We start from the raw sequence: 9,540 nt of genomic DNA, 5'->3' as shown, positions 1-9,540 counted from the left end.
GATATTGCCCGTGATCGTGGAACTGAAGATGGTTTGCAATGCCTTTCAGCTTTAAAGTGCAAATTCGAGTGTTTCCGTTAAAAAAAAAAAAAGTCGTCACTGGAAGCAGCAGAAATTACTGTAGTCGATTGTCATTGTGTTAAATACCGATGTTTCGTGAAAAAAAAATTTCATTCCGGGAGTAAAAAGCGCATGTCCGCCGAATTACGAATGTTAGTTTAGAAACTTTGCCGAATAACGAGCGTTAAATCGCCAATGTTGTCGAATAACGAGCGTTAAATCGCCAATGTTGTCGAATAACGAGCGTTAAATCGTCAATATCGCCAAATAACGAGCATTAAATCGCCAATCTCGCCAAATAGCGAGTGTCAGATCGCCAATCTCGCCAGATAATGAGTGCTGAATCGCCAAACATCGAGTTGATTCTTCCGAAATTCTCTCCCATTTTGCAACAATTTCTTTCCAAGTATAAAAAAATTAAAAACTTATAAATTTTTTTTAGCTCATTTGAAGTGCTGCTGTTCAAGGCAGCAAATAGTGTCGTCAGTAAGCAAAAATCATCCTAAATAGACAGGTGCAAAAAATTTTATGACAGCCGCTCTTTCAAACAAGGTGTCAAAAGCCTAAAGCACCAAAAACAAAAATCAAGCTGACGAAAAGATGTTTGATAACAAAAGACATGCTGCAGTTTTATTTTGAAAAGGGTTGAGGGTTAACGAAAATATTCTTGTTAATTTCACTGCTCCAATTTATAAATATCTGCTCCGAATCCCATATTTTGCTGCTCCAAATCTCGAATTTGCTGCTCCAAAACTACTCCAAATCCTGAATTTTGCTGCTCCGAAATAGACTTAGTCACTTCCCACCCCTGCTTAGTAAGAGGAGTGACTCGTTAAACGGAGTAAGCCATAGCCGTGCCAATTCCTGTCTGAGGACAACTGGGACTTCAAAAAGTGACCCGGTAAGCGGAGTGACGTGTTAACCGGGTGACGCACTAACGAGGTTTGACTGTATAATATTTTCCCTAACGAACTTGAGGCGACCGACGCTAGATGGCGTCTTCATTTCCAACCCAGTAAATTGCGATATGGCCAGAGTTGGTGCTTGGTGAAGTTGTCCGGAGTAGATGACATTTCTATCGCATTTACTGGATAGAATGTCCTGCATTATTCGAGAACATTCTCGCTCAGTGATGGTAACTCGTGGAAAATTTCCCATGTTCGTGGGAAAAATTGGCCAAAATTGGTCCACATGGGAAATTTCTTGGCGTTTGAGGGAAATGTTGAGAGGTCATCAAACAAAAGAATTTTTGTTGAAAAAATATATAAATGCAAAACGCACACACACACACACACACACACACACACAATGCTTTTATAGTGTAAAATAATTGACTACATATTTCCACCAATAGATGGCAGCACAAATTTCGGATTGTGTGGGGGAAAAATTTAGTCAAAAGGGAAATATTTTTCTTGACGAGGTTACCATCACTGCTCTCGCTGATGGATGGCTGCAGTTTCTACTGCTGCAAAAGGGGCCCACGATTGAAAGTGGGGGGGGGGGGGGGTTCATAGCAGAAATCAATATTTTAGGGAGGTCCACGACTAAAAATGATTGGGAACCGCTGGATTTGCGTATCGAGTGCCTTGAAATATTAAGACGACTCATCCGCAATCTTTGAGAATAAGTGTGACGTCAATATTACTGCTATCGGGGCTAAGGCGATAATCGGGGCTATAGCCACTAGAATAGGGCCCCCCCCCCTATCAAGTCACCTTAATCGGGGCTAAAGAGAAAAAACGCTGCCTTTTCTTTTCTCGTTAGCCCCGTACTGCTATAACCAATCACTGTTCCCTCATCCTGCTCTTTTCTTTGAACGATTGACGTGACTAGGAGCGGCAAAACAAGTTTTTTGCTCTAAGATTGAAGACGATGACTCCGCTCTCCTTTATAGGCTCCTTAATTTAAAAAAATGAAAAATATATAAATGAATAACAACATTCTATATACATAGGATTTGTTTACAAATAATTTATTCACACCAATCACGGATCAATTCATGGGACGAAAAAATAACTATTACATATACATGTAGTTATACCGCCGACGCTCGTTACAACGGCACTCCACGTTATAGCGACCATTCCATTGCAACGACTGGTAGGATGAGTCTCAGATGTTTTCATATAATATGACTATCATGTACGTTTTACTTTCGATGTAACGACTCTTTCAATATAACGTCCTTTTTCGACGGGACGAAGAGGTGTCGTTATATCGAGCGTCGACTTTATCATCAAATCAAGTTTTCAATCAAATCAGGAAGGCACTTCGTCGACATCAGTCTTCAGTTTTTCTGTTTGACAGTCTGAGGAGGAGAAAAAAAGAATCATCAATAAAAATCACTTTCTATGGCATTAATTATAATTATTGGTTAACATACACTTCCTGTTGAAATAAATAAACAATCTTCATATTCAATACAAGGTTTCTACAGCAGTGATTCCCAAATGGTTGAACGGTGCATTTCGTCAGGTTAGAAGTGCATTCAAGTGTTACGTCACCATCGATGGGAGGGGGGGGGGGGGTTTGAGGACCTTTGATCGGGGGGGGGGGAGATTTGAATGATGCTTACGTCATCAAACTGCCTTTTTAAAAATACGAAATATTCTTAATGGCACTTACTCGAAAAAAAACTTTCCCTGGTTTGTGGACACAAGAACTGAAATTTTACCTATTGATAAGTCCTCTACAGAGCCAATTTAGTGATCTCTAAATGTTTCGCGGATCCATCAAGTGATCTGGAAATGTGCCACGTATCACTCTAGAAATCTGGGAATTCGCCGCGGATGACTTGAGTGATATAGAACTACACTGAGGGCAGCTTAAGTGCTCTAAAACTGCAAAACACTCAGCACAACATTTTTTTGAACTGATGAATCATATATCACTATGTTCGTACCCTATAACGCAAATCGGTGCCGTTGCGGATTGGTTAAAAAAATCTGAAATTCGAAATTTTAATCTATCGGCGGCGGTGTCGACTTGCAGAATCGGAAACCAACGTGCACTATGTTCGTATACCTGCTGGAGAAAATTAACAAGCGGACGATATCTATTGTTGCGTTTGAATATTACTGTTATATGGAAACAAATGAGTTCATTAGTCTTAGCTGAATTAGAGAAACACACATTTTCCTGAATTGTGCGGCTGTGTAAGGGCCTCCTCATACGGGGATACTAAACTATGTCAACTGATGGAATACTCGGTATCCAGCGGATAAACACGTAAATTTTCACAGAGCTCCTCACATGAGGATACTGTCGTATTGGCGACGAAATATCCAACGCAACGGAGTCACTTGGCGATTTGCATGTTAGTCGAACGCAAACGTTTGTTGCGCAACTGTAAGATTGTCGAGATTGTACGAGAGATGCACGAGGCTGAATTTTGTAACAAGATACAGTTATTTATTATATGCAACTTTTATTTTCGATAGAAATGTTCTCTGCTGCAACCCTGACTTCAAATCCCCCTCGAATGGAATGTGTGTAATATAAATATAGGTCACATATAATATATATCACGCAGTGCGTAAGTATACGGGGGAAAACCCCGTACCCCTCTCCAAGATAAATACAGTAATATAGTTTTTCTCTCGGTATGGTAGCAGCATAGTCAGCTTTAACCGATTCGTTTACAAGGTATTAGCGACAAATTCGGATACTCTATATTTGACGATTGGGCGAAAAATATGGTAACCTCGTCCTAACCTAACCGCGAGTTAGAGAAAGGTAAAGAAGTTGAAAGGGGAAAGAAAAACAGCATAATACATAAGTGCAGATAAGAGAGTGTATTTATACGAAGAAGAGTTTTCTTTTCACCCTCATCCAATCAGTTCTCTTTTGCTGTTATAAGTATATAGTAGAAGGACACACACATCATATATGTGAGGAAAAAGTCACTATAGTCTGTTTCAGGTTAACTTTGCAGTGAAGAGAAAGGTAGAGAGTGTATTCCTTCGCCGCAAAATATAGTTCTCATATATCGGAGGTTTAAGATGAACCTTTATACATAATATTTCAATTTTTTCTATGATTTTGAAAAAAATACTGAAAAAAAATCGTTTTGAACCGATGTTTACTTGTTTAAAATTTTTGAATTATAAAAAATATTGGTTACCATTATTAAAAATCCATAGCAACGGCAACGACACTCTGGCGCGATATCCTAGAAATTTTCCCCGCCAATATCACTGTCGTGTTTTTTTTCGTTACACAATTATATACTGTATATATACATTTTTTTTTTCGTTATTTGGTTGAATTTTCCATAACGATACAATTTTTCATTCAGTTTTACATGCAGTTGTAGGCTTACATAAAAACGAATATTCAATCAGTTTTATTTTCTCCTAAAAATAGGCTTCAGTGAGTTCAGATATTAACTCATAGATTACAAGAAGTGTTTCTCTTCCACGAGAGCGCCGATACTATTGTGACTTGTGAGAGGCCCTCTATTGGGTGCAGAAGTTTTGGTTATAGATCCTCCTTTTTTTAATTATTTATTTTTTGCCATGTTTATGGGATAGTTTTAGTTTCCGATCAAGGAGAGTGTTGACAGAGTCGCGACTTCCACTCACACGAACGGACGCCATCTTCCACCCACCTGTTTCTCTCGATGCCCCTTGCCTTTAGTGTCTCTTCAGATAAAATAAATGAGGGGGGGGGGGGTCCACAGTGGTCTGGGCTTTCATCTTTTATGTGACAGTTGTGTCTTTATTTTCACCAGAGATAGCCACGCTAAAGTTCTCTGCTGTTCCATTCCTGAATACTATATTTTTGGTTTTTGAACATTCGTTGTAAACAAAACTCCATAAGAATAATCCGTAATAACCATGAGCAGCACATCAACCGTAACAAAAGACTAAAGCTGTCGGGAAAACAAGTGGCATCGACGTATACCGTTCGGGGAAGGGGGGAGGTCGAGTGACGGAAATTTCGGCAAGAAAAGTGAGTAAAAAAATTCTAAACTTATCCGTATCATTATTATTATTTGGTGCTATTCCTACATTTACATGTGAAAACAGAGTTAACCTGCTTCTTCTTAATTTATTTAACATTAATTTTTTCCATATAAATTGAAGAAAAAAATTAAAAATGCCCAAGTTTTTGAGAGCCATGGTTAATATACAGTATTTTAAAATTATACGTTGCTTTCATAATATTGTTTTGATTTTTGTTTTGTAAATAAATTTCAGCTGAGGGAAGGGAAATATTGCAGAAAAATATGACTTTTTTGAAATTTTTAATGTTACTTACGGCACATCAATGAAGAGTAAGTGACACGCTGATAGAAGATAATTATTTTTTTCTATATTTTAAAACATTTTCTAATCAAAAAACAAAACAAATGATTTCAAAAACCTCACTTTAATTTCTGAAAATATCGGCAGTGGTTTTCTTTTAATTCTATAATTATTACTAATTTAACTGTGCAATTACGTTACACGTAAAAAATATTTTTCTCAGTGAGATTGGCGAGAATCGGCCGTACCTTACCGAGGCCGCGCATCGATACATTGGTTAAGAGGCTCTCGTTCCCATAGCAACGAGTGATGCGGTTCCCTCGTAGCTTCCCCTTCACTGCAAAGTTAACCTGAAACGACTATAATAATTGTGTAGAAATAAAAGGAAAGTAAAAAGAACAACGTCATAAATTTATGACGTTGTTCATAAATTATGACGTTGTTGTAACCCACAACAAAGCCTTATGGTGATGAGAAGAGAGGGAAGAAAACACACGCAGAGAGAGAGCTTTTTTTTTTACTTTATTCCACAGGCGTTTGGACGCAATATTGCGTCCTTGATCGTAAAGTGATTAAAAGGAAATAAAAAGCTTTTCATGTTTTGGAACTACAGTAAAACCAATCTTTTGCGGACACTGGCGGGACTAAAAAATTCGACCATAAAAGACGGGTGATCGTTAATCAGGGGTTTAAAATGCATACTTTTATCATAAAAAGGTGAAATTATTACTAGACCGTAAAAGAGGGGTGAATGCATCTGAGGAGTGTCCGTTAAGAGGAATTTAACTGCACAACTCCCTCCAAATACCGGATATTTACAACGTGAATTTCGCTTACGTTAATTAAGCTTGTCAGGCCGGGCTGACAGGTAGCCAGCGTGTTTATTAATTCCAGGTAAGGCTCTTTTCTAATTCCATATAATGCAAGGAATCCGATGTCCGTTGGCCGTAACGAGTAGTGTAAGATGAATGTTATTTTCAATGTATGGCAGTGGCTCCCAACGGGTGCTCCGAGGATCCCTTAGGATTCCGTGTGAACTTCCCAGGGGCTCCGCGGTGACTCGAGGAAAATAAAATAAATCAGTAAATGCGATAGATAAATTAAAAATAAAAGCCTACAGGGTTCCACCATAAACATTTTATACGAAGTATTGTTTTCAAGTCAAACAGGGCAAACAAAATAAAAATTATATACAGAAAAGGTCTCCGTAAGTCAAAAAAGGTTAGGAATCGCTAATGTATGGATAATTTTCGTCACTCTTTACCCTTTTTTTGCGGAAATAATAGTGAAAAAGATAATTATTTATAATTATAATAAAATATCAACTTCATCGCTGCTAGAATCACTAAAAATTTGATTTTTCCTCCTACCCGGAGGTGAACTGCGTTGTTTTCTATCCATTTTTCCGTTCTTCCAGATATTTTTTAGTAGCGCCGGGTGAATGAGCAACTGGACTCGTTCAAGTCAACTCAACTCTCAAGTTGAGTTTACTCGAGATCAATTAACACAGTTTCCCAAACTTTTTGTTCCATCGCCCCTTTCTTCAATTGTTTGAATTGTTTCCTCTCATCTCCCCCGACTCAAGTGAACCCATAATACAGATCGAAACAATTCTCCAACAGCAGATTAGCAAAATGGGTGAGATGTGCAACAGAGCACCACAACAACCTATGTTGTACTCGCAGCTTCTATTCGCGCCCCCAAGCAATTCCATCGCCCACCAGGGGGCGAAATTGTCCACTACTAGACTACTTTAGTGACAAAGGCCTTAAAATAACATAGCAACTACATCTGTTAGTTTCTGCAGGGACTTACTTAATGAACTTACTTAATGAACGGAAGCAGTATACCACTGCTTTTAAAAAGTTCGGGAACTTGTTATTATTAAAGGCCTGTTCCCCCCCCCCCCACACGATTCTTGGTACGCGACGCAGAGTAAAGGCCCCTACACACGCTCAGTTATACCTGCGCAGTTATGCCTGTACAGGCCAACTGTGCAGGCATAACTGAGCGTGTGTAGGGGCCGTCAGTTGACCTGCACAGGCGACCTGAAGGGAATGGTTTTTCGATTCGGTATAACTGTGCAGTTATGCCTGCGCAGGTATAACTGAGCGTTTGTATGGGCCGTCAGTTGACCTGCACAGTTTTTTTTCCCCGCTTTCTTATATTCGTCCTTCTCTCTCTTTCTTCCCTCTTCTTTTTTCACTGATAATGTAATAGAACAACTGAATAACTTGTTTTGGAGAGGGATTCCATTTAATTAGAAGGAATTTTTCTAATGGCGTAATTTTCACGATATTTTCTTGCAATTTCATATCGAATAAAAAAAATAGAAATAAAATTTTAGAAATATTTCGACCATTGTTAAAATTCGCAATTTTGTTTCTGAAATCACTCTTTTCAATAAATTTGCCCGAAATTATGCACCGAAACACACAAACTCTATATTCAAATAATGTGCTATGACTATTAATTGTTCATTGATTATTTAGAGAAGAGGTTTTTAACCAGGGTGCTTGGAGATTTTAGGGGCTCCGTGACATCAGATTATTTTAGTATTCTTTCACATGTACTTCCTTTAGAAATCAAGATTCCTAGAAATCAAGCAGGTTTTTATACGAGTTAGTTAATGTTTGCAATTTCAAAAGCAGGATTCCTACTCCTTTCTTGACCGAAAACCAGCAAGCATCAACAGGACAAAAATCACTGCAATTTATTATTTTCTTTTACATGTAATTCTTAATGAATCGCATTGAATTTGTTTTTTGGACACATCTCGTCAGATTGCAACGAATTTCAACTTTCAGCTCAAACATTGAAAGAAAAAAATTCAGATGAAATTACGCTAGTTAAACGTAAGAAAACAATCGAAAAATTCTTTGAGAGAGATATACGATTGATAATATAATTATATCATTGAGTAATACTATTAATATACATACTATGCTTCATAATGAGTCAATTTTTTAATTGAGTTGAATTAATCGTAAGAGGTCGCGTGAAAATGCAGTTTTCTTTCAAGGGAAAACACTACGTAAGTTACCGTAAAAATTTTCAAGTCAAAAAAATTATTTTTTTTAAATCGACGCTATCGCGAAAAGAAAATACTATCATACGATGCTGAAGGAGCATGTACCCCCTATCTGTATATTCAGAGGAGAAACGATGCTTGTTTTCGAAGATAAAGTCGACGCTCGTTATGAGAACTTCACGTTATAGCGATCATTCACGTTATAGCGACAAAGACTGGTAGGGTAAGTCCCAAATGTTTTATGTTTTACTTATATAACGACCGTCCCAATCAGGCCCGACCACACCCCAAGTCTCCCCCTCGCTACGACCTTGCTCCAAATATAACGTCCATTCTCGACGAGACGAAGGGGTCGTTATATCGGGCGTCGATTTTAATACCAAAATTTCTCTTTCATTGCCCATACGTATTGTCATAATCACTGTAGATATGGATAGCATTCTTGATAAGCATGAGTAGGCAGTAGTGCCTTTTACTGAAGTCATGAAAATCGGTCATTATGAGAGGTTTTAGTAACATCAAAATGCATTATTGTACTTATATGGTGTAGATTCAACAAACATCTTCCGTTACAGCAGTCTTCCTCAAAGTGTGCGTCGCGGCTCTTGAGCGTCACCCCCCCCCCCTGCCCCTTCCCACCCACATCCTGCCGCAGGGCACAGGGGCTATTCTCTTTGCCGAGCTGCCACTATAGTGAATTTTTTAACGTGGGAAAAAAGAATGATTGGAATCATCTCGGGCTCTGAAACCAGAATCCTGATCTCAATCCTATCTTTGTGGGGGTTGGGGGGAAATGGCTCGAATAATGACAATATTCATTAGTAAAAACAGCCCCCGGGGATGCAGGACCCCAGATGGTGTGGAGATCTGTGACAGTAGGCTTTTTACCGATCAATTTACAGTTACAATACATCTGGAATGTACAGCGCACATTCAAAGGGAGAACAAAAACACTTTAGCTCTGATGAAACAAGTACGAATTTCTGTGTGCAATATTAGTTTTTTTTTTTTTTTGCCCAAGGCCCATATTTACAAAGGCTTCCTTGGTAAAATGGTCTGAGTTTTCGAAAACTGATGTTTTCCTCTCGTCCCCCCCATCACCCCCTTATGTCCATTCATAGCCTGAATAGTCCTACTTTGGGAAACACCGATTTCAACACTCCACCAGAGTTTAGTTCAGAGTTGAGTTTAGTTTTC

The 9,540-nt window shown here is 38.5% G+C and overlaps 1 protein-coding gene across 1 annotated transcript in view; it reads right to left on the bottom strand.

Moving 5' to 3' along the window:
- Window positions 1–2,022: 2,022 nt before the first annotated feature.
- The window catches only part of LOC149087707 (uncharacterized), a 38,469-nt gene continuing 30,951 nt past the window's right edge, over window positions 2,023–9,540 (bottom strand). Inside the window, exon 2 of the mRNA XM_089231593.1 lies at window positions 2,023–2,371. The gene's annotated coding sequence lies outside the window, so the exon portion shown is untranslated. The remainder of the gene's footprint in view (window positions 2,372–9,540) is intronic.

The sequence above is a fragment of the Pholcus phalangioides genome, unplaced genomic scaffold, assembly GCF_987345545.1.
Source record: "Pholcus phalangioides strain wild (caught in Gottingen) unplaced genomic scaffold, Ppha-v1.0 ptg000004l_1, whole genome shotgun sequence".
Classification (NCBI taxonomy): Eukaryota; Metazoa; Arthropoda; class Arachnida; order Araneae; family Pholcidae; genus Pholcus; species Pholcus phalangioides.
Note: the sequence above shows the minus strand (reverse complement) of the source record. Positions and strands in the feature narration are given on the sequence as shown.